The sequence below is a fragment of the Periplaneta americana genome, unplaced genomic scaffold (genome assembly GCF_040183065.1).
Source record: "Periplaneta americana isolate PAMFEO1 unplaced genomic scaffold, P.americana_PAMFEO1_priV1 scaffold_24, whole genome shotgun sequence".
NCBI classification, from domain to species: Eukaryota; Metazoa; Arthropoda; class Insecta; order Blattodea; family Blattidae; genus Periplaneta; species Periplaneta americana.
In genome coordinates this window covers 244,018-269,932 of record NW_027185505.1, presented here as the reverse complement: position 1 = coordinate 269,932, position 25,915 = coordinate 244,018, and the positions used below count along the sequence as shown (strand labels likewise).

The window sequence follows — 25,915 nt, the reverse complement described above, 5'->3', positions numbered from 1 at the left end:
CCATTCGTAGTAGCCGCCGGTGCAAGAAGTGAATTGAAGTTTGTGTGAAGTTCCGTAGTATGGCATGAAAATGATGTCGAAAATCCGACTACAGTTCCACAACCATGTGGTTGAAAGGAGGCTCCGCTGTTGAACAACAATCCACCTGTGGCTTAACTTAGAATGCCGACTAGCTGTTTTATTAATCCCGTGTCAATCCAGCAGTGTGTGACGTTGAAACGTAACCAAACTGCCGTTGATAGATAGATTTATCATCTATCCCAATGACATCCAACGAGCTTGGTAATTTAGGTACAGAGTCTAAGCAGGCAGTTTACGTGTGTGTGTGAGCGAGTGCAGGTTTTATCGAGTGCACCCCAATCCCATCGTCCTCAAGTGCCTACAGATTACGCAGTTTCATCGGCAACGGCCATACCATGTTGAAAATACCGGTTCTCGTCCGATCACCGAAGTCAAGCAACATTGGGCGTGGTCAGTACTTGGATGGGTGACCGCTTGGGAACACCACGTGCCGTTGGCGATTTTTTTTTTTACGTCACTATTTCCAGCGTGTTCTAATAAGACTTATGGGATATTATGTTCCCTTCCCTATTCCAGCTATAGCTTGGATGATGACGCCGCTGCATAATTGTAGAGTAATTGATAATTCTTAAGTACTTGCAGCTCCGTATTGAAACTTATGACTGGTAGCATATTCATATGAGACGGTTCACTTCTCTGCGTTTTCTCGAAGAAGGGAATATGTATTCAGGGGATTGTGAACGTACCTCGCGCTCTCCCTAGAAGTTAGAGACATTTTAGGTAAAGAATGTAATATACTGTACATATATGGCTAATTAAAATCCCATTAGTTACTACATTTCAGTGGGTAGTACAAATTCCATAATGAAAATATCTCTGTCCTAGTAGTTGTATCCTTTAAAGAAGCTCGTTGTTTTCCCATGATGAAGGGCAGAACTTGGTCGGTAGAAATTTAAACAGACTGCATTATCAGACCAGGCGTTATTTCAATATCAGCGTTTAGTTTAGGAAATATAGCAATAGCGGAGTTGGGAGAAGTAGTTATAGCATGTACAGTAAGTATAAACAGTTCGCTGTACTGTACAGTGAATATAAATATTTGAATGTACGATGGCAAAACATCAGACATACAGTACGTAGCTCACATATCTTAAAAAATAAATAAATAAAAATAAAGAAGACATTCTGAGGAGTGAGTGGAAAGTGCATATTATAATGAATATTTTTAACTCTCAGTTGACATTGAGAGAGAAAGCCATGCATCGGGGAACCGGTGACTGTTTTTGCGTTACCTTCTGCTATTGGCGTTGTTGGTTAGTAACGAATGAAAGAGGTAGGACGCGGAATCAAATGTCAAAAAACGATAGGGAAATAATAGTAACTGGTTGTATTTCGATCGAGCTCGGCGTGCTGATTCACCAGTGGGGTGTTTCACAAAGTTTACAATCTTTGGAAATTGTGAACTCTGTTTGTAAACTTCTGTTTCACAATCTTTGTTTGTAAAGGTGGACTGTACAAAGGAAATCAAATCTTTACGAATGAAATTTTGCGCTCTTTACAAGTGATATGTTTGTTTCACAACGAAGGAGTAATTTTACAAACGTGTAAACTAAACTTTACTAGTGAAGTTAGCACATTTTCTACAGTAGCCCTGTTGAAATAGCTTCTAATTGTGAATGAAAAAAATAAACACATATGTATAAAATCAATTTTATAGTAACAGGGTACCATTAAGAATTACACTGAAGCAGTTGTGATGTTATTGAGTAGTTCTAGCGACTCAGACGAAGATTTTGCATTTAGGCCTAACGTAGAATTTTCCGGCCACGTTCGTATCATTGTACGAATATTAATGAAAGGTTTCGAATGAATCCCGCGCTATACTTCAGAATACCGCGTTAGTTCTTATATACGAGGAACGTATTTAATAAATACTCGCACTTAAAGAAGAAAAACTTTGCACCGAAAACCAATCACTTAATAATGCAATGTCGGCATTACTTACGCAGTATTCTGAAGTCGTTCCGAATCCCATTTCGCTGTAATCTCTCCTACAAGATATGGGACATCACATGCAACATCTGAAAGGGAAAAGTGGTGCCCTAACCACAAAGCGAGAACTGCATTGGTTGCATAGTAGCTCTCAGTTCCCTGCGTTAGCAGATAAGAACGGAATTTATAAGATTACAGTGTGCAAAAGTTCACACATGGTAGTTGATGTTGTTACAAGATTGAAAAAACTCGAGGCGGGTTATTGATCACCGAATGTGCTTACTCGGGCAAAGGATTTTTATGCTCCTCCTGCTGGGTTCCCTAATGTTGGCGAGGTTATGGATGAAACAATAAAATATACTGATGGACCAGCAGAGAGCGAAGTTGATTTTAATGGATGGACATGTTAGCTGCTCTATCAACTGCATATAACTACGTGGGTCAAATCCATTATTTATCAATTATTTGAATGAATTTCGCGCTAACTTTCGTCAGTTAAGTCGTAGGCTAATTAATGCATTGGTATGCTCGACCAATTGCATGCCGCGAAACTCCGTTGTCGCCGATGTAGCAAAATCTAAATAAAATATATATAAAAAAATATAAACATGTCCATCGATAGTTCTAAAATTACAGCTACTTTACCTCTGATCCTTAGTGATTTTTGTAAACTGTCGTTGGCGATTTTGTTCAACCAATTATGCGTATTTGTAAGTTTGTTTCGCCGATTTTGTAAAGTTCGTTAAAACATACAAGTGAATAAGATTGCATTGTGAAACACAGTTAACAAGCATATGTAATATTTCCGTTGTTAATTGTATATTGTTAATTTGTAATTTGTTAGCGTTGTGAAACATGCCCCCATTTACCTTTAGAGGTAATATCTACATTAATATTTAGTTAAAATTTAAAGAAATTTTAAACGAATGGAAGCTGCATTTTAATTCACCCCAAATTACTATGTTCCCTTTCAGATTATCAGCTGTTGTTGTTGTTGTCGTTGTTGTATTGTAAGTTCTCACTTATTGTTAGCTAGCCGTACCCGTTCGCTCCGCTCCACCTGTTAGAAATAAATATAAAGTAATTACATAATTAAAATAGGACGACTGATCCATGGAACAACTTTTACAACAGCGCAAGATAATCTGCTTCGCATATTACCCAATTTTTTTTTAGCACTGCATTTATTGCATATATATTTTATGTATTTTAACACGATTCAATTGAGCATAGTTAAAATATGAATTATTAAAATAATGGATTGCCAAGCTAAAGTACTATTACTGCATACTAAATCAATACACTCTCGTTGTTCGTTAATTCTCTGAGATTAAAATGCGTGTACATAAATATTATTTTAAGAAATACAGAAAACGAATGTACAAAATAGCCTATCAAATTTTCTGTGCATAAGAAGCTATTTTAATCTTACCTGTCCTCGATTTACTCAGACGTTACTGTAATAACATTATAGCATTATGTCCATCTAGAGAAACTACAGTTTCCAATGGTGAAATAATAACTAATTATACAAATCAGTTAATTTACGAGCTTGTGATATTACTTCATACAAACACAGAAACATTCCCTGTAGGCTATGTTTAATAGCTTTCGATTGTTTGTTGATGTCCAAGGCCCCTGTTTCGATTGTTGTTGTCCAAGGCCCCTTATAGACGAAGTCATTTGTTCTTAATTCATTGCACCGTCTTAGATAGCGTTATTTTAATTTTAAAACTCATTTATCTCATTAAATATCAGTCCTATCAAAATGTTGTAAAAAAATAAAACTTAACGGAAATCATTTTTAAAGGAACATCTGTTATGTAACATTTTTTCTCAAATATCAATAATAAGCGAGATATTTCGATTTATTTAATTAAGGCCCCCTTATAACCCCCCTTTTAAATAAAGTATTTCGAATGCCATATAGCCTAAAATCTAAGTTACAACAAACTTAATTTATATTCCAGTTTTCATATAAATCGGTTCAGCCATTATCGCGTGAAAAGGTAACAAACATACAGACAGACATACAAACAAAATTTTCAAAAATGCGATTTTCGGTTTCAGGGTGGTTAATTATATATGTTAGGACCAATTACTTTTGGAAAATCGAAACTTACCAGAAAAATTTCGGCTACAGATTTATTATTAGTATAGATAGTACGAGATACGACCGCAATTTTGTACGACTAGTGTAATGAAGGAATGCAAAAAATTATTTTGGAACTTTGCAATGTTAGTCTATCATTAAAATAAAATTAAATCTTAATTCGTCCCTTTTGCAGGAGTCTTCTTCATCCAGTATGTTGTTGGCTGATATGGAGGAGGAGGGGGGGGGGGACATGCTCTAAAGGGATAAAATTTGCTTAGCAAATCGATATGGTGACTAACGCTTGCAATGCGTCATAGCTATAATTGTACTGCGCGGTAATTTCAGAGTAATAAGAGTTCAGTTCAGGGATCTGCTAATTTCTTCATATTGTGTTCGGCAATGGAATAGTACCGCAGTAGCATTAAGAGGTTTTTATAATTTGAACTGATATGTGCAGGTATATTGACCCCCCCCCTCCCACCGCTGGCCGACGCGGACTGCAATGACAACAGTAAGCCACACGTCATACGTAAGCCTTTCTTCTTCTTCTTCTTCTTTGCTCGCCTGGCAAATACAGTCTTGGATTTCACATATTCAATTTTTCACAGTCCCAACTCCCTTGCATGGACGTGTTTTCACGTACCTTTAAAGTTTCTCCTCTCATTCATTCAGTCTATTCGCAAGCCTGAGGGTTTTCCGTGGTTTTCCCTAAGGAGCTAAGACAAATGTAGGGATGAGCCCAGAAAGAAAAGGGCATTCACTTCCTTAGACCCTGGTAACTGCTCTTTCTAGAGGAAGGAGGAGGAGAAAGAAACCCCCCCACCCCCACCGACGTGGACTGCAATGACAACAGTAAGCAACACGTTATATGTAAAGCCTTTATTATTATTATTATTATTATTATTATTATTATTATTATTATTATTATTATTATTATTTACAATGGGACTAAAGGTGGTGTAGATACACTATGTCAAATGTGCCACAATCTTTCCTGCAATAGAAAGACGAGGCGCTGGCCACTAGCAATATTTTACAACATGCTAAATATTGCAAGTATAAATTCATGGATAATTTATAGTTAGAAGAACTCAGAAAACAATATCAAGAAAACAATTCATTTTCCAATTGTGTGAAGAGCTGACAAAACCGTGGATGCAGCACCGCTTTGCACGTCCTACTTTACACCGATCTCTGCGGGCAACAATTGAAGAACATCTGAACATTGCTGTGCAACAACAATGCCAGGTAATGCAGCCAGATGGTGAACGTACTGTTTGCTATAAATGTCCTGCAAAGAAGAGGAGAATGATGACAACATTTTGTGGACTTTGCAAAAAGGGGTTCTGCAGAGAACATCGCGCTGTTGTTTGCACTAATTGTAAATAGGACAATAACATGAACGTAAAGACTTTATGACAAACTTAAAATTAAATGAACACTAATGGCTACGAAATGTGTAAAAGTTGTTAAATGTGTGATATTGAGTTGATTTCAGTTAATTAAAATGTGAGTAGTAAAAATTACGAATGCTTACCTTTAACATGAGTACAGTGATGATTACCTGTCTAGGGTTAAGTAGTCGCGTGGTGAGTTTAGGAATTCCCAGACCACCTCTAAGATTGTTTAAAATAAAGGTATTGTAATCGTACGTTTCTGTCTTTTGTCAATAGTAACGTTGACCTTTCTTTTTCGAGAAAACAAAATCTGTTGTACAGTTAAAGGTACTGAAATAGTAAGAAATTTTCTGAAATCCCCACGCGTTTGCAAGTGTAAGTCTCTGTTGTAACCTGTTGATTTACGAGAGACTGTGTGTGCTTTCGTACAGTGTTTCTAAAATGTGCAGTAACGAGTCAGAAATCATTGGAATGTAGTGTAGGTGTGTTTGTTATAACCGGGAATCAATCCGCAGTACTTGACCAATCAACTACGGGAAATATCAGAAAAATTGGCAGGAGTTAGCAAGAAAAACAAAGGTAAAATATCACGTGAACGAGCACCGATACCGAGCACTATGTACAATATACCCTAGAGAAAAAGACAAGAAAACAAAAGTCAACCGCTGCAAGTGTTACGAAGTGGTGTGTGAAACATATAATGAAGAATGTCTGCGGGAAGCGCATCTAGTGAGATAAAGGGTGAAATGGAGGATTCTGCTAAAAATAAAGAAAGGAAGAAAAATGTTTACAGTTAATACAAGTATTGTTTTCTCTTGTGGGTTTATGTTTAGTATAATAGATGTGTGTGTGTGTGTGTGTGTGTGTGTGTGTGTGTGTGTGTGTGTGTGTGAAAAAAGTGAAAAAAATAACAGGTCTGTAATAATAATAGTTAATAATTCTGTAGTTCACTGCAAAAACTGTATAGCCATAAAAGGACAGATGATAATAACGTTGTTATCTTATTCTTGCTGCTGTGTAAGCCTAAGTTTCCACGTGAGGGATAGAAGAGACATGACAACATATAGCATTACAATTTGTTTAATGTGTATAAATTTCTTTAATACTGATTTTTCTCAGAACAAGCTGTGTGAGGGTTAAAGAGTTCTTGCACTGAAGCTCAGAATTATTTATTATTATTATTATTATTATTATTATTATTATTATTATTATTATTATTATTATTATTATTATTATTGTGTGAAGAGTTGTATCGGAAGTGCTTTATAGACTAAATTAATAATTTCTATCTTAACTGAAATATTTACATTATATTTCACACAGTATAGTTACAGGTAGCATAAATTCAGATAATGGTTTTTATATGGGAATCTACTTCTTGTGTTTAGAGGCTACATTTATACAGAGTTAATAATTTCTCCCCTATGTAACATATTTCCATGAAATTTTATACGCATCTATGCAAAAACGAATTATGCTCGTGTAATTAGGGAATTAGGGAAAAATTAGTTTTTCTGATAATTTTTAATGTTTTAATAGAAATTATGCTCCTAAAAGATGACTAGCCTGCCATATTTTTCGCAGTTGGTAACAAAATGCTAGATTCATGGATATACTCCATAATTTAGTTGTTCATTATATGTTCAAGAAGTGTTGAATTTTTCTTGGAGAAATTAAGCTCCTTCATCCAGACTCTGAAAAGTGGCTGCTGTCGAATTCGTAAAGCGCCACCAAGAGATGAATATAACATCTAAGTTTGCAGGATGTAGCAGCTAAATTTTAAGCCGTATAGAGTTTAATATTTGATTAATGTGTGGGTAGAAGAATTGAAAGTTAACTCAGGTTTACTTGTAATGCACAGCCTGTTAAATATGTCGTAAAAAAAAAAAAAAAAAAAAAAACTAGTTGCACAAATCTCAGTAAACGTGCCAATTAAATGAATGCTAACGTATTATAGATTGCTTTTCGCGTATTAAATGAAAGTACACATCTTGTCCTATGACCTCCATAAGGGAAGGTTTAACAGTATAAAACAGCCACTGACCCCACGAACAAAAATCAACTGAAGAGCGTGACTTTAAAAAAAAAACTCATGTTTTGTCCCACCTCTTACTGATATTGATGTTTTGTATGCTGTTGTGCACAATGCCTAGCTTTTGTTTAAGCCTAGATATTACTTAAACTTCGGTTATGATGAAGTTGATTTTCTTACATAGTTTTGCGTTCTGGACAACTGTGCGCCGGCATCTCTCGGAACATCCGAGATCAGGTCCCTATCCCCTCCACCGCAAAGTCAAATAGCGTCTGTCACTTGATTTTGAATATTAAACAAACATACCATCACGGCATTTCCGTTATGGCATCTGGTGTCATCAATAAGCTACAAATAAAGGAAAGAAAGAAAGAAAGAAAGAAAGAAAGAAAGAAAGAAAGAAAGAAAGTAGCACAGTCACTGTCCTGAACAAGGTACGCAAGTATTATTTTAATTAATGCGTATCGCCTACCAGCCGCCGAAACTATTCGACAGGAGAGTGAATATCCTACACGGTCCTGTAAAAATGTTCTGAATACACTAAATGACGTGTAATTTTTTTTCTATTATTAGGACAATTGAACGTGTCATTGCTCCTGCGGGTTGCTTTGTTTCACACCACAGAGAATTCAGGTTCTCAACCCCCCGGGATTCTAGAGATAAGAGAGCGATGAGGTTAAAGGAGTAGGCGTTTGTTCGTGTTTTTGTTTTTACTTTAGAAAAATTGCGAAACGTGACGCAATAGCGATAAGTTTTATGAACAAGTTTGCTGAATCGACCAATTGAAGGTAATTTATATTTTGCTAAAGAAGAGAGGAGATTAATGAAATCAGTTATTGTAATAATCGTAGTAGATTGAAGGAATTGTTTGTATTCAAACTCCTTTTTGAAATAAGCTGCTCGGATGCTTATCAGGGTGACGGTTATAAATGTTATCGTAATACCCACCCGAGGTCACAAAGGTCACAGTCTTCCGCTTGTCCTTTCCTAAGCAGACCACGTCTGTACTATCGAAAATAATGAGTCACAGTTATAGTTTCGTGAAAGTAAAAAATGTTAGATAGGAGACAAGTAGCTACTCTTATACAATCATAATCACATTTTGTATCCAATATAGTATAAACGAGCTACATGTAAGTACTGTGTAAAGTTTCATTAAAACAATATATTATATATGAGACAAGTCACTAATTTTTGTCAAAACGCATCGTCTATAAAGGGGTAGTTTCTCCTCTTATACAGTAGTGACTATAGTGCGAAGTTTCATGGAAATATGTCACATTTTTAGTCCAGCTAGATTTGCTTTCTGGACCACTTTGAGCCTTGGCGCTTGTGATCGGTCGGACGGAGGATCACTCGTCCCGGCGGCGTTAACCCTTAATTTGGTAAATATATATAATGTGCAATATTATAGAACTGTGAAATTTTTTTTTAATTTTCCTAAGAAACTTTGTTATCCATCGTTCTATTAAAAAATTGTTTATTAACCTATAGGATACATTGCGATATTTGTCAAACAGGCTGTGGGAAAATGCTGATACGGTGAGGAATGGAAAGGGAGAAACCATTTATATTATTGAGGTGACCTTGAACTGAGGGTAGTAGGAACGAGACCTGGAGTACGGTACAACCGGCTCTTCCGAGAAATAACTAGTGGCCCTGAAAAGGGCCTTTTTGCGGGCAGGAGTACCTTTGTTAATTCAAGCCCTCTCGCCGCGGATGCGCCTAGCCAGCTGAATATCCTTGGGCATAATGGTCACGCGCTTGGCGTGGATGGCGCAAAGGTTGGTATCCTCGAAGAGACCGACGAGGTATGCCTCGCTTGCCTCCTGCAAGGCCATTACGGCTGAGCTCTGGAAACGGAGGTCGGTTTTGAAATCCTGAGCGATTTCACGCACCAAGCGCTGGAAAGGCAGCTTGCGGATGAGGAGCTCGGTGCTCTTCTGGTAACGACGGATCTCGCGAAGAGCAACTGTACCAGGGCGGTATCGATGGGGTTTCTTCACGCCTCCAGTAGCCGGTGCGCTCTTCCTAGCGGCCTTCGTTGCCAGCTGCTTTCGTGGAGCCTTGCCTCCCGTGGACTTACGCGCAGTTTGCTTCGTACGTGCCATCGCTTACTCCTTAGTCCTCGCAACCCAAGTTGACGCAATACAGTCGCCCCCGCTGCCCCCAAGAGGGGTATTTATGTCTTCGCCCGTTGAGAAGCCACGCCCCTTCCGTAATGTGATTGGTCCGCGGGTTTTAGTATATAAACCAAAAAATGACCCGCCGTCGAGATCACTTTTAACCTTCGTCACACGAGCAACATGACTGGACGCGGCAAGGGAGGCAAGGGTCTTGGCAAAGGTGGAGCGAAGCGCCACAGGAAGGTTCTCCGAGATAATATTCAGGGCATCACGAAGCCGGCCATTCGTCGTCTCGCCCGACGTGGAGGCGTAAAGCGTATCTCCGGCCTCATCTACGAGGAGACGAGAGGTGTTCTCAAGGTCTTTCTGGAGAACGTAATCCGTGACGCTGTAACATACACCGAGCACGCGAAGCGGAAGACAGTCACGGCCATGGACGTGGTATACGCCTTGAAGAGGCAGGGGAGGACTCTCTACGGGTTCGGCGGTTAGACTGCCTACACACGTCTGCTGCCGAATCCGTCGGCAAAACGGCCCTTTTCAGGGCCATAAAATCCGTCTAAAAAGGGCAGTAGTTGTCGAGATTAATTTAATTCACCTTTACTGTGTGACCACTAGCTCAACAGGCCAGTGCGGAAAACAGAACTTATTTCGTAGGGGCACTTCAGTATCAGCAAAAGACGTTGTAAGAAATGCCTCTCCGTTTTTCAAATGGGTCTGACCCCAACGCTTGGTATATCAAGTGGAAAGACCGGATTCCTCTGTGAAGCCTTGCTCCTCGGATTATGTTACCTGTTACTGTAAACTTCTGTAAGTCAATAATCACTGTCCGAAGAATTGGTGGGTAATATGACAACGCAGGTAGGCAATGCTCACCAGACCGTAACAAGGAACCGAGGGGATTGACACATACTGAACATCACATCACCACGTTTTTGCAATGCCAACTTTTAGGTCATAGGAATCCAGTGTGGTAAACACTGGGGAGAAGAGGTACACATCGCATGTCAGAACACAGGACTTCGTCCTGTCAGACAACTTCCACGTATAGCTTGCGTCATTTCGGTTCGAACGAAACGACAGAGAGAGGGGAAATTCGAACGCAAATTGTCAAAGCCTTCGATTCCTACGAGAAGGTCATGTCATCATCTCAGTATTGGGGTTCCTGCGCGTGCGGCCAATATGTGCACCAACAAACAAACGCATTAGGAACTCTATTATAACGCCGTAAGTTGTTCACCAGTTATCGATTTCTTATTCAAAATTAGTTTCATTCGTAGTATGTAGTAAAGTAAACTAGTATATTCAAACGTATATGTCTAAAACCACGATGGGCACCAAAGAAGGGGACTTGTGATTATTTTCACGATAATCTCCATTACTCTAATATGATAGAAATATATTACATAAATTTCGAAGCCAACTATGTACTTTGGCATCATCATCTAATTTAATTCGTATTGTGTTAAATTATATAATAATAATGAAACCTTTCTATATGCATCAGTATAATGTGTTATCACACAATAGCCTAGTAAATGTACAACGGTTTCAAGTACTTCAGTGCGAACCTGGGACAACGACATCGTTCAGAGCACAAAATTACAGAATGATGATATTAAATCAGCCCACCGGTATAGAGAGAGAGAGAAAGTTGACACGCGTAATGAAATTACATTACGAAGCCGTGAGAGAGGATTAACAATACTGGCTATTTCTGACTTTTGTGAGGTTAGTGGGGCCCTTAAAAGGGCCGTTTTACGGAGAAGGGGCTTAAGCCTTCTTCTCGGTTTTCTTCGGGAGGAGAACCGCCTGGATGTTGGGCAACACACCACCCTGGGCGATGGTGACGCCGGACAGGAGTTTGTTCAGCTCCTCGTCGTTGCGAATGGCGAGCTGTAAGTGACGAGGAATGATCCTAGTCTTCTTGTTGTCACGAGCTGCGTTGCCAGCCAACTCGAGAACTTCGGCCGCCAGGTACTCCATCACCGCGGCCAGGTAGACTGGCGCACCGGCACCAACTCGCTCTGCGTAATTGCCCTTACGCAAAAGACGGTGGATACGGCCTACCGGGAACTGCAACCCAGCACGGCTGGATCGAGACTTTGACTTTCCCTTCACCTTGCCTCCCTTTCCACGACCCGACATGATGCTACTCCTACTTGCAGCTGTTTAACTACAAGAACGACGCCTCGCCGAACGAACGAATGAATGGGGACGAAGAAAGAATGAATGATGTTTAAAATGGCAGGCAGGGTAAGCATCCCATGCCTCCATTGGTTCCTCGACAAGCAATTCTCTAACTTTAGATCGAGGTACCCAGCTATAAGCCGTTTGCCCTCTCATCTAACAGTAGTGTATTTCCCCTGTGAATGATTTTATGAACATGTACACGTTATCAGTTGAATTGTGAATGAAATGAATGAAGTGAAGTGAGCACCATGCCTCGCAGATGTTAATGAGAGGTGGAGAGTCCAGTGCTCTGGTCAGTTCTGTCCTAGTCACGTTTTTGTAGTGGCGCTAGGGAAACTCGTAACCTGTTACCAACAAAGTGGTGGGCTACTCGTTTCCGTAGAAGCCGTCTGGCTGCCTGGTTGGCTGTGGCAAGTGTCGTATGTCGTTTCGTAGGGTTTGTGTCAGTAGTGAGTAGGGAAATAGTGAATGTCACTATTTCGTCCTGTAGTCTGTTTAGTTGCCGGTCAATGTAGGATTCTATTTTCTGCATAGCAGAACGTAGAACCCCCTCGACCAGCTGTTCCGTGGTTGTTTTGTCTGTCTGTGGGTCGTCTGTAGTGGTTGTCTTGGTTGTCGTAGTCTTAGCTGCATCCGCATAAGACAATTCGGGTTTGGGAAGTGTTGGTTTGAAGACGGACTGTGATGGTTTGGGTATAGGTGGCAGTATTAGTTTGTGGGAGTCTATGGGGACATGCGTGGGATCGGTGGATGTAATGATATTAGTCCTTGGATATTTTGGACAGCGAGCTTGGCCCGTATAATGGGTGTCGCTGTTGCACGTGGCGCAGTACTTGATCTGGGATAGGCGGTTGTGGTTGCAGAGGTCGGGATTTTTGCCGCACTTAAAACAAGTCTTGGGCTTGTCACAGTTTGTCCTTGTGTGGCCGTATTGTGCACAGTTAAGGCACGGTCGGTGGAAGATTGTCTCGTGTGATGGCTCTACTCTGTAGTACCGTCCTGCAAGTTTAATTCCTTCTAGTAATTTGTCTGCTGTGGTGATGTCATTTGTGAAAATTCTAACTAAGTTGGTGGGTTTGTCTGTCTGTGCGGAGATAATTCTCTTAATGCGTGTGATGCCTGGATGTGTTACAGCCAGGATCTGCATTAGTTCGTCCTCAGAGATCAGCGTGTCGACATTTTTCATGACGACACTGATCTCTTTATTTCGGGTCTGTTTCTGTCTTGATTCACTAGGCGTAATGTTGATTTCTGCGGACGGACCGAAGTTGTACAGGGGAATTGCCCTAGCGAACTTCTCCGCGTCGTCAATCGTGGCGAATGTGAGTGTAGTTGTCTTGGTAGTGTGTGCCCAGAACTGTCGTGGAGTTTGAATGTCGAGTCGGTACTGTTTCATTAGTCGCTCTATGTGTAGTGGGTTGTTGCCGTTTTTTGTGTGGTTCAGTATTTTCAGTACTGTCCTTGTCTTGGGTCCTTGTGCGGTGTTAGGGGGAGAGGGAGAAGTGGGGCTTGCCGGAGTCGAACCGGATACTTTTGTGGGAATTGGTTTGCGCCTGTTGGACCGCTTCCCTTCTGAGGATTCGTGAGACGACGCCTCAGAGCTGGGAGGTGGTCCGTTGGGAGACTTCTCTGCTGTGGGTTTAGGGACAGGAGGCCTCTCTGCTCTAGGTTTTGGAGTCGGCCCTTCTGAAGGCCCCTCTTGTGGATTGGAAGTAACCCCTGCCTCTTCCTCAGAAGAAGAAGAAGAAGAAGATTCACTGTCCAATAGAGAGGGGGGTGGGGTGGAGGAGGGATGGGATGGGTGGCCTGGTAGTTCCCAAGGTCCGAGGAGAGTGGCGGTTGGTGGAGTTTGGTATCGGGCGTGCTTCCCGAATTGTCGTGGATGCATTAATGTCATCTGCCGTAAGTTTTCTCGAGAGGAAAAAACGTAGGCTCTCGTGGTTTTGTTTATAGTCAAGGTCGTATTGGGTTTCCGTGGAGTCACTGCGTCCAGTAGGTCGGGGTCAGCGTTTGTGATCACTACTGCTCTGTTAGCAGTGATCGGTGCCATGGTCTTTAGTGTATGTAAGTCGTCGATCGTCTTGGTTGGTGAAGCGCTGGACTTACCAAATGATGATGGTTGTGGTGGTGATGTTGCTTCCGGAGAGACAGGTTTTGCGGCGGCCGTCGGTTTCACCGTCTTCCGTCTCGTCTTCCGCTTCCCCGGTGGCTGGCCTCCGTCCGGCCGAGACTTGTCGACACAAGGCGGCGGCCGGCTCCCGCTGTTCATTTTCGTTGGTTGTAAGCTGGCGACTTTTACCAGTGAGTGTCTTGCTAGATTCAGCTCCCTCTGATCTGATCTCTGATGATCTCTGATCTGATCATCTGATCATCATCTCTGATCCAACGCCTCGCCGGGTGTCAGAGTTGATTGCTGGCAGAGCCAGCGGTCGTTTTAGGGTCTTACATTACAATGCCCTCTTCGACCGTGAGTGCTTGTGAGTGCAGTGTTATTAGAATGTTGGATATTTAGGGCTTTTATGAGATTGAGGTTGAGACGTGGAAAGAAGACAGGTGGGTAGAAAGTAAGAAAGAAGATTTAAGAAGCAGATTTTAAGTTCTGATTTGTTGTTATTTGAGGAGTAACCATGAACTATTTGTGATGTAAATTATTTACTGGGCTTGCGTGAATTTTGAATGTATTTATTTATTGTTTAGTTATTCAACGGTAGCTATCATGCATCACTAAGCAGTGGTGAGGGCAGTCACAATTTGTTTATATTGTTGTTATCCTTGTGTTTGGGCGTTGGCATTTTGACTTCAGCTATCCAGCAGTCGGAGTGATGTTCGCTGGTACGTTATGTTGTGGGTGGGGTGTTTGATTTCGATTTCCTCTCGTTGTAGATGAAGGTGGATTATTAATTGTATGTGTCGGGTTCTGGTCTATGACATGTATGTGCATTCCTCAACGATGGCATTCTTGTGGGGTATTTGTGGGAGACAGACCGCGAATGAGCCGACTCCGGGAGACGAGGGGTGTTGTAGAGAGGGAGAGAGAGGGGGAGAGTTTAATGGTTATTTTGTGGATTGAAGTGATCTTGATAGGCTTGTAGGAGTTTTTCAATGGTTGTGTTCTTGTTGGTGTGTGGAGGATTGTTAAACATATGTTGTGTGTATGAGCGACGTAGTGCGAAGTGTGTGTATTTAGTGACTGTTCGGATTAGGTGTGTGGAGAGTGGTTTCGTTTTGGTGTGGATGTATACTGTGTCGTTTCTGGTATGTTTGGGTAGTCGAAATATCTGGCGCAATAATTTCCTTTCACGGGACTCAAATTTCTTTTGTGTTGAGGGTGAAGATTGCAATAGAAAGTAGGAGGAGTAGGTGCACTGGGATCGAACCAGTGCTTTATATAGGTGTAGTAATGTGTTGGCGTGGCAGCCTTGTCGTCTAATGCCGCTTAGGTGGCTTACTGCTTTAGTAGCTTTGTTGTATTTGTCCCATATTGTTTGCGCTATTGTAGTCCAAGAGAGTTTTGATGTGAGTGGAATGCCTAGATATGTTACTTTGTGTTGGAGTGGTATTAATGCTTGTCCGATTGTAATGTGTTGTCTGTTTGTGATTCGTGATTTTAAAGAGGGGCGGAAGACACAGGTTTGGGTTTTTTCGGTGTTGATGGTAATTCTCCAGGTGTTGGCCCACTCAGTGTAGTGTCTCAGGGCGTTGTCTATTAGTACCCTGGCGGATCGTAAGCGGGGATGGGTGGCCCAGAAAGCCACGTCGTCAGCAAACTGTGCCAGGCCCACTTGATTGTTGTTGGGTTGAGGGATGTCAGATACATATATGTTATAGAGCAGGGGGGAAATCACGCTGCCCTGGGGAACTCCTGCTTCGATTTGGAAGGTGCGGGACAGATCTTGTCTGCCAAGACGGACCTGGCCAGATCGGTTATTCAGGAAGCTGGAGATCCAGCGTGTTATTTCGTGCGGAAATTGCATGTTTGTTAATTTATATCGCAAGGCGTCCAGCCATACTGTGTCAAAGGCTCGTCTGGCGTCGAGCGCTACCAAGATTGAGTAATGTCGTTTAGAGTAGGCCTCCTCAATGGGGGTAAGTACCCGTATCAGCTGATCAGTCGGCTGGACTCCCGGTCTGAAGCCCGCCTGAGAATCGGGGATCATATTGCGGTCGCGCAGGTAAACCTGCAAGCGTGAAACGAGTACTTTCTCCATTAACTTGGCAATAGTCGGGGTGAGGCTTATGGGTCGGTAGTTGGCGGGGTCTGAGGCGTCTTTACCAGGTTTTGGAAATAGAAGTATGTGTGAATGTCTCCAGCGTGTCGGAGCGTGTCCAAGTTTCAAAGAGAGGGTGAAAAGACCAGCAAGAAAATTAAGGGCTGTCGGCGGGAGTTGTTTAAGTGTTTGGTATGTGATACCATCAGGTCCTGGTGCTGAGTTCTTGCATGTTTGGAGGGCAAGTGAGATGTCTAGTATGGTGATGTCATCAATGATGGGGTCGTCGGTTGATCGTGGTGCTGGTGCTGGGAGTGGATTATAGAGGATATGATGGTTATTGATATGGTCTGTGATGAAATGGTAATGATCTTGGTCGAAATCTGGATGTATAGGTGTAGTGTGCGTGTTGGATAGAAACTGTCGGAAGACTTCCAGTTTGCCTGGTGTGTCAATAATCGTTTGTTGTCTGTTGCGTAATGGGTGGGAAGTATATTGGTACTTGCCCCTAATACGCTTTATGGTTTCCCAAAATCGCTTGGGAGCGTTTAGTCTGTCTTTGTCGACTTTCTGAATGAATTTGTCCCATCGTCGCGTCTCGTATCTCTGTATAGCGTCTTTGACATCTTCTTGTAGTGAGCGGTAGAGGCGTCTGTCTTCATCTTCATGGGTGCGCATGTAGAGTCTGTGTGCTGCTCTTTTTGTCTTTATGATTTTTAAGATGTCTGGAGGTAGTGCACGGCGACGGTCAGTGGTATATCGTTTTTGTGGTATTGAGTCTTGAATAGCTTCATTAAGCACCTGTACAAACAAAGTCTCTGCGGTGTCTAAGTCTTCGTGTTTCGTGATTGGAAAATGAGGGAGTGATTTAGATATGTAATCTTTGAATTTCTGCCAATCAGCGTTACGATAATCTCGCATGTATATAGCTTCGTTTACGGGTTGAGAGCGGTAAAAGGGGCAGGCAAGTTTAATTAGTATGGGTGCGTGATCTGAATTTAGAGGGGGAAGGACTAGAGTATTGATGAGTCGGTTATGTAATCTGGGAGAGATGAATATTTTATCAGGAGTTGTAAATTGTTGAGTAGGAGTTGGTAGGCGTGTAGGGGCAGGGAGTGGAACTTGTACTAGGTTGAGACTGGGTAAGAGCGTCACTAGGTGGTTGCCTTTGGTGTTCCGATTGTTATCATGGAGGAAGGGGTGGTGGGCGTTGATATCTGTGGTGATTATGACATTTGGAAGGGTGTGAAGGTAACGCAGGAGTGTGGATGGGAGTGGATTGGCTGGCGGAGAGTAGAAAGAAGCCACATGCATGCGAGAATTACCTATGTGGATTTGAATTATTACACATTCTTGGTCGTCGAGGTGGAGGGGTAGGGGAATTTGAGTTGTTGTCAAGTTTTTGTTAGTCATAATCATAACTCCTCCTCCTATCGTAGGTCTGTCGCGTCGATATATAGTGAAGTCTCTCATAGTAAAGCGGTCTTTGTCTCGAAGGTGGGTTTCATTTAAACATATAATTTCAGGTTTTTGCTCTTGGATGAGGTGAGTGAGTTCCGTTCTGTTGTTATACAGGTGTCTAATATTGCAATGAATTATCGTGATGTCATGTCGAAGTAGGATGGACGCCATTATAGTGGTATTAGGTTGTTGGTGAGAGGCTGTTTGTGGTGTCTAGGTGCCGTGAATTTCCTGAGGGGCAGGGTAGGGATTGGTAATCCGCCAGGGCTCGTTCTATTGCGCCACCTATCATAGTTTGGACTTTCTGGACTATGGGCGTGATTATTACATCTATATTGTTTCCATAAGGTGCAACGCTGACTTTCCTATTTATGGTCTTTTTGGCTGACGGTAACCTTCACTTTTACGCCAACGTCAATAATCGACAGCGGACCAATCGTAAAGTCACAAACGTTTGCGCTGTTTCTATTGGCTCGCACTGGGAAGGCAGTACGGCATTGTCCCTGCGACTTAAATATTTTTCTCCCTCCGGGCTCATCATCAGACGAGCACCATGCCCCCCAAAGCTTCCGGAAAGGCTGCCAAGAAGGCCGGCAAGGCCCAGAAGAATATTTCGAAGGGCGATAAGAAGAAGAAGCGCAAGAGGAAGGAGAGCTACGCCATTTACATCTACAAGGTTCTGAAACAAGTTCACCCAGACACGGGAATCAGTTCAAAGGCTATGAGCATCATGAACAGCTTCGTTAACGACATCTTCGAGCGCATCGCCGCGGAAGCTTCGCGGCTCGCGCATTACAACAAGCGGTCGACCATCACCAGTCGGGAGATCCAGACAGCCGTCCGTCTCCTGCTACCCGGTGAGCTGGCCAAGCACGCCGTCAGTGAAGGGACCAAGGCCGTCACAAAATACACTAGTTCCAAGTAAGCGGGAGTGCTTGCTAGGGAATCAGCAACCGGCCCTTTTAAGGGCCACAAGTTATTCATAACAGAGTAGATGAATGAAGAACAACAGCGGTTCCCACCGAGTGAAAATTTAAATAATCACCCCGATAACACTTCTAGGATAGATAATACATTATAGGCAGTCCATGGGAGACTTGGATCCACGAGGCAAATTCGTTTCCTTAATAGTTTCGTACGACTTATATGAGAGCGCGGTGTCATTCCTACTCACTTGGCAGCATTAATTGTTGAGGGAAAACAACTTAGAAGGTAACTTGTCGACCGCGGGCATAATCCTTCCGCAGGCCACTACTGAGAATCTGTGGACATACGGGTAATCTATCTTTATTGAAACTCGGGTTCATAACATACGACTGATACTTTATATATCTGTCACGTAATCCATCAAGAGACAAATGTCCCCCCCCCCCTAGTCAGTAGCGAGCTTCAGTCCATTCGTAGTAGCCGCCGGTGCAAGAAGTGAATTGAAGTTTGTGTGAAGTTCCGTAGTATGGCATGAAAATGATGTCGAAAATCCGACTACAGTTCCACAACCATGTGGTTGAAAGGAGGCTCCGCTGTTGAACAACAATCCACCTGTGGCTTAACTTAGAATGCCGACTAGCTGTTTTATTAATCCCGTGTCAATCCAGCAGTGTGTGACGTTGAAACGTAACCAAACTGCCGTTGATAGATAGATTTATCATCTATCCCAATGACATCCAACGAGCTTGGTAATTTAGGTACAGAGTCTAAGCAGGCAGTTTACGTGTGTGTGTGAGCGAGTGCAGGTTTTATCGAGTGCACCCCAATCCCATCGTCCTCAAGTGCCTACAGATTACGCAGTTTCATCGGCAACGGCCATACCATGTTGAAAATACCGGTTCTCGTCCGATCACCGAAGTCAAGCAACATTGGGCGTGGTCAGTACTTGGATGGGTGACCGCTTGGGAACACCACGTGCCGTTGGCGATTTTTTTTTTTACGTCACTATTTCCAGCGTGTTCTAATAAGACTTATGGGATATTATGTTCCCTTCCCTATTCCAGCTATAGCTTGGATGATGACGCCGCTGCATAATTGTAGAGTAATTGATAATTCTTAAGTACTTGCAGCTCCGTATTGAAACTTATGACTGGTAGCATATTCATATGAGACGGTTCACTTCTCTGCGTTTTCTCGAAGAAGGGAATATGTATTCAGGGGATTGTGAACGTACCTCGCGCTCTCCCTAGAAGTTAGAGACATTTTAGGTAAAGAATGTAATATACTGTACATATATGGCTAATTAAAATCCCATTAGTTACTACATTTCAGTGGGTAGTACAAATTCCATAATGAAAATATCTCTGTCCTAGTAGTTGTATCCTTTAAAGAAGCTCGTTGTTTTCCCATGATGAAGGGCAGAACTTGGTCGGTAGAAATTTAAACAGACTGCATTATCAGACCAGGCGTTATTTCAATATCAGCGTTTAGTTTAGGAAATATAGCAATAGCGGAGTTGGGAGAAGTAGTTATAGCATGTACAGTAAGTATAAACAGTTCGCTGTACTGTACAGTGAATATAAATATTTGAATGTACGATGGCAAAACATCAGACATACAGTACGTAGCTCACATATCTTAAAAAATAAATAAATAAAAATAAAGAAGACATTCTGAGGAGTGAGTGGAAAGTGCATATTATAATGAATATTTTTAACTCTCAGTTGACATTGAGAGAGAAAGCCATGCATCGGGGAACCGGTGACTGTTTTTGCGTTACCTTCTGCTATTGGCGTTGTTGGTTAGTAACGAATGAAAGAGGTAGGACGCGGAATCAAATGTCAAAAAACGATAGGGAAATAATAGTAACTGGTTGTATTTCGATCGAGCTCGGCGTGCTGATTCACCAGTGGGGTGTTTCACAAAGTTTACAATCTTTGGAAATTGTGAACTCTGTTTGTAAACTTCTGTTTCACAATCTTTGTTTGTAAAGGTGGACTGTACAAAGGAAATCAAATCTTTACGAATGAAATTTTGCGCTCTTTACAAGTGATATGTTTGTTTCACAACGAAGGAGTAATTTTACAAACGTGTAAACTAAACTTTACTAGTGAAGTTAGCACATTTTCTACAGTAGCCCTGTTGAAATAGCTTCTAATTGTGAATGAAAAAAATAAACACATATGTATAAAATCAATTTTATAGTAACAGGGTACCATTAAGAATTACACTGAAGCAGTTGTGATGTTATTGAGTAGTTCTAGCGACTCAGACGAAGATTTTGCATTTAGGCCTAACGTAGAATTTTCCGGCCACGTTCGTATCATTGTACGAATATTAATGAAAGGTTTCGAATGAATCCCGCGCTATACTTCAGAATACCGCGTTAGTTCTTATATACGAGGAACGTATTTAATAAATACTCGCACTTAAAGAAGAAAAACTTTGCACCGAAAACCAATCACTTAATAATGCAATGTCGGCATTACTTACGCAGTATTCTGAAGTCGTTCCGAATCCCATTTCGCTGTAATCTCTCCTACAAGATATGGGACATCACATGCAACATCTGAAAGGGAAAAGTGGTGCCCTAACCACAAAGCGAGAACTGCATTGGTTGCATAGTAGCTCTCAGTTCCCTGCGTTAGCAGATAAGAACGGAATTTATAAGATTACAGTGTGCAAAAGTTCACACATGGTAGTTGATGTTGTTACAAGATTGAAAAAACTCGAGGCGGGTTATTGATCACCGAATGTGCTTACTCGGGCAAAGGATTTTTATGCTCCTCCTGCTGGGTTCCCTAATGTTGGCGAGGTTATGGATGAAACAATAAAATATACTGATGGACCAGCAGAGAGCGAAGTTGATTTTAATGGATGGACATGTTAGCTGCTCTATCAACTGCATATAACTACGTGGGTCAAATCCATTATTTATCAATTATTTGAATGAATTTCGCGCTAACTTTCGTCAGTTAAGTCGTAGGCTAATTAATGCATTGGTATGCTCGACCAATTGCATGCCGCGAAACTCCGTTGTCGCCGATGTAGCAAAATCTAAATAAAATATATATAAAAAAATATAAACATGTCCATCGATAGTTCTAAAATTACAGCTACTTTACCTCTGATCCTTAGTGATTTTTGTAAACTGTCGTTGGCGATTTTGTTCAACCAATTATGCGTATTTGTAAGTTTGTTTCGCCGATTTTGTAAAGTTCGTTAAAACATACAAGTGAATAAGATTGCATTGTGAAACACAGTTAACAAGCATATGTAATATTTCCGTTGTTAATTGTATATTGTTAATTTGTAATTTGTTAGCGTTGTGAAACATGCCCCCATTTACCTTTAGAGGTAATATCTACATTAATATTTAGTTAAAATTTAAAGAAATTTTAAACGAATGGAAGCTGCATTTTAATTCACCCCAAATTACTATGTTCCCTTTCAGATTATCAGCTGTTGTTGTTGTTGTCGTTGTTGTATTGTAAGTTCTCACTTATTGTTAGCTAGCCGTACCCGTTCGCTCCGCTCCACCTGTTAGAAATAAATATAAAGTAATTACATAATTAAAATAGGACGACTGATCCATGGAACAACTTTTACAACAGCGCAAGATAATCTGCTTCGCATATTACCCAATTTTTTTTTAGCACTGCATTTATTGCATATATATTTTATGTATTTTAACACGATTCAATTGAGCATAGTTAAAATATGAATTATTAAAATAATGGATTGCCAAGCTAAAGTACTATTACTGCATACTAAATCAATACACTCTCGTTGTTCGTTAATTCTCTGAGATTAAAATGCGTGTACATAAATATTATTTTAAGAAATACAGAAAACGAATGTACAAAATAGCCTATCAAATTTTCTGTGCATAAGAAGCTATTTTAATCTTACCTGTCCTCGATTTACTCAGACGTTACTGTAATAACATTATAGCATTATGTCCATCTAGAGAAACTACAGTTTCCAATGGTGAAATAATAACTAATTATACAAATCAGTTAATTTACGAGCTTGTGATATTACTTCATACAAACACAGAAACATTCCCTGTAGGCTATGTTTAATAGCTTTCGATTGTTTGTTGATGTCCAAGGCCCCTGTTTCGATTGTTGTTGTCCAAGGCCCCTTATAGACGAAGTCATTTGTTCTTAATTCATTGCACCGTCTTAGATAGCGTTATTTTAATTTTAAAACTCATTTATCTCATTAAATATCAGTCCTATCAAAATGTTGTAAAAAAATAAAACTTAACGGAAATCATTTTTAAAGGAACATCTGTTATGTAACATTTTTTCTCAAATATCAATAATAAGCGAGATATTTCGATTTATTTAATTAAGGCCCCCTTATAACCCCCCTTTTAAATAAAGTATTTCGAATGCCATATAGCCTAAAATCTAAGTTACAACAAACTTAATTTATATTCCAGTTTTCATATAAATCGGTTCAGCCATTATCGCGTGAAAAGGTAACAAACATACAGACAGACATACAAACAAAATTTTCAAAAATGCGATTTTCGGTTTCAGGGTGGTTAATTATATATGTTAGGACCAATTACTTTTGGAAAATCGAAACTTACCAGAAAAATTTCGGCTACAGATTTATTATTAGTATAGATAGTACGAGATACGACCGCAATTTTGTACGACTAGTGTAATGAAGGAATGCAAAAAATTATTTTGGAACTTTGCAATGTTAGTCTATCATTAAAATAAAATTAAATCTTAATTCGTCCCTTTTGCAGGAGTCTTCTTCATCCAGTATGTTGTTGGCTGATATGGAGGAGGAGGGGGGGGGGGACATGCTCTAAAGGGATAAAATTTGCTTAGCAAATCGATATGGTGACTAACGCTTGCAATGCGTCATAGCTATAATTGTACTGCGCGGTAATTTCAGAGTAATAAGAGTTCAGTTCAGGGATCTGCTAATTTCTTCATATTGTGTTCGGCAATGGAATAGTACCGCAGTAGCATTAAGAGGTTTTTATAATTTGAACTGATATGTGCAGGTATATTGACCCCCCCCCTCCCACCGCTGGCCGACGCGGACTGCAATGACAACAGTAAGCCACACGTCATACGTAAGCCTTTCTTCTTCTTCTTCTTCTTTGCTCGCCTGGCAAATACAGTCTTGGATTTCACATATTCAATTTTTCACAGTCCCAACTCCCTTGCATGGACGTGTTTTCACGTACCTTTAAAGTTTCTCCTCTCATTCATTCAGTCTATTCGCAAGCCTGAGGGTTTTCCGTGGTTTTCCCTAAGGAGCTAAGACAAATGTAGGGATGAGCCCAGAAAGAAAAGGGCATTCACTTCCTTAGACCCTGGTAACTGCTCTTTCTAGAGGAAGGAGGAGGAGAAAGAAACCCCCCCACCCCCACCGACGTGGACTGCAATGACAACAGTAAGCAACACGTTATATGTAAAGCCTTTATTATTATTATTATTATTATTATTATTATTATTATTATTATTATTATTATTATTATTATTATTATTTACAATGGGACTAAAGGTGGTGTAGATACACTATGTCAAATGTGCCACAATCTTTCCTGCAATAGAAAGACGAGGCGCTGGCCACTAGCAATATTTTACAACATGCTAAATATTGCAAGTATAAATTCATGGATAATTTATAGTTAGAAGAACTCAGAAAACAATATCAAGAAAACAATTCATTTTCCAATTGTGTGAAGAGCTGACAAAACCGTGGATGCAGCACCGCTTTGCACGTCCTACTTTACACCGATCTCTGCGGGCAACAATTGAAGAACATCTGAACATTGCTGTGCAACAACAATGCCAGGTAATGCAGCCAGATGGTGAACGTACTGTTTGCTATAAATGTCCTGCAAAGAAGAGGAGAATGATGACAACATTTTGTGGACTTTGCAAAAAGGGGTTCTGCAGAGAACATCGCGCTGTTGTTTGCACTAATTGTAAATAGGACAATAACATGAACGTAAAGACTTTATGACAAACTTAAAATTAAATGAACACTAATGGCTACGAAATGTGTAAAAGTTGTTAAATGTGTGATATTGAGTTGATTTCAGTTAATTAAAATGTGAGTAGTAAAAATTACGAATGCTTACCTTTAACATGAGTACAGTGATGATTACCTGTCTAGGGTTAAGTAGTCGCGTGGTGAGTTTAGGAATTCCCAGACCACCTCTAAGATTGTTTAAAATAAAGGTATTGTAATCGTACGTTTCTGTCTTTTGTCAATAGTAACGTTGACCTTTCTTTTTCGAGAAAACAAAATCTGTTGTACAGTTAAAGGTACTGAAATAGTAAGAAATTTTCTGAAATCCCCACGCGTTTGCAAGTGTAAGTCTCTGTTGTAACCTGTTGATTTACGAGAGACTGTGTGTGCTTTCGTACAGTGTTTCTAAAATGTGCAGTAACGAGTCAGAAATCATTGGAATGTAGTGTAGGTGTGTTTGTTATAACCGGGAATCAATCCGCAGTACTTGACCAATCAACTACGGGAAATATCAGAAAAATTGGCAGGAGTTAGCAAGAAAAACAAAGGTAAAATATCACGTGAACGAGCACCGATACCGAGCACTATGTACAATATACCCTAGAGAAAAAGACAAGAAAACAAAAGTCAACCGCTGCAAGTGTTACGAAGTGGTGTGTGAAACATATAATGAAGAATGTCTGCGGGAAGCGCATCTAGTGAGATAAAGGGTGAAATGGAGGATTCTGCTAAAAATAAAGAAAGGAAGAAAAATGTTTACAGTTAATACAAGTATTGTTTTCTCTTGTGGGTTTATGTTTAGTATAATAGATGTGTGTGTGTGTGTGTGTGTGTGTGTGTGTGTGTGTGTGTGTGAAAAAAGTGAAAAAAATAACAGGTCTGTAATAATAATAGTTAATAATTCTGTAGTTCACTGCAAAAACTGTATAGCCATAAAAGGACAGATGATAATAACGTTGTTATCTTATTCTTGCTGCTGTGTAAGCCTAAGTTTCCACGTGAGGGATAGAAGAGACATGACAACATATAGCATTACAATTTGTTTAATGTGTATAAATTTCTTTAATACTGATTTTTCTCAGAACAAGCTGTGTGAGGGTTAAAGAGTTCTTGCACTGAAGCTCAGAATTATTTATTATTATTATTATTATTATTATTATTATTATTATTATTATTATTATTATTATTATTATTATTGTGTGAAGAGTTGTATCGGAAGTGCTTTATAGACTAAATTAATAATTTCTATCTTAACTGAAATATTTACATTATATTTCACACAGTATAGTTACAGGTAGCATAAATTCAGATAATGGTTTTTATATGGGAATCTACTTCTTGTGTTTAGAGGCTACATTTATACAGAGTTAATAATTTCTCCCCTATGTAACATATTTCCATGAAATTTTATACGCATCTATGCAAAAACGAATTATGCTCGTGTAATTAGG

At 40.4% G+C, this 25,915-nt stretch overlaps 2 non-coding genes across 2 annotated transcripts; both read left to right on the top strand.

Moving 5' to 3' along the window:
- The first annotated feature begins 401 nt into the window (after window positions 1-401).
- Window positions 402-520, top strand: LOC138693908 (5S ribosomal RNA). The gene has a single exon (XR_011330593.1). It is a non-coding gene; the product is annotated as a 5S ribosomal RNA (ribosomal RNA).
- Window positions 521-19,320: 18,800 nt separating this feature from the next.
- LOC138693906 (5S ribosomal RNA) lies at window positions 19,321-19,439 on the top strand. Its single transcript, XR_011330591.1, has one exon. It is a non-coding gene; the product is annotated as a 5S ribosomal RNA (ribosomal RNA).
- The last annotated feature ends 6,476 nt before the right edge of the window (window positions 19,440-25,915 follow it).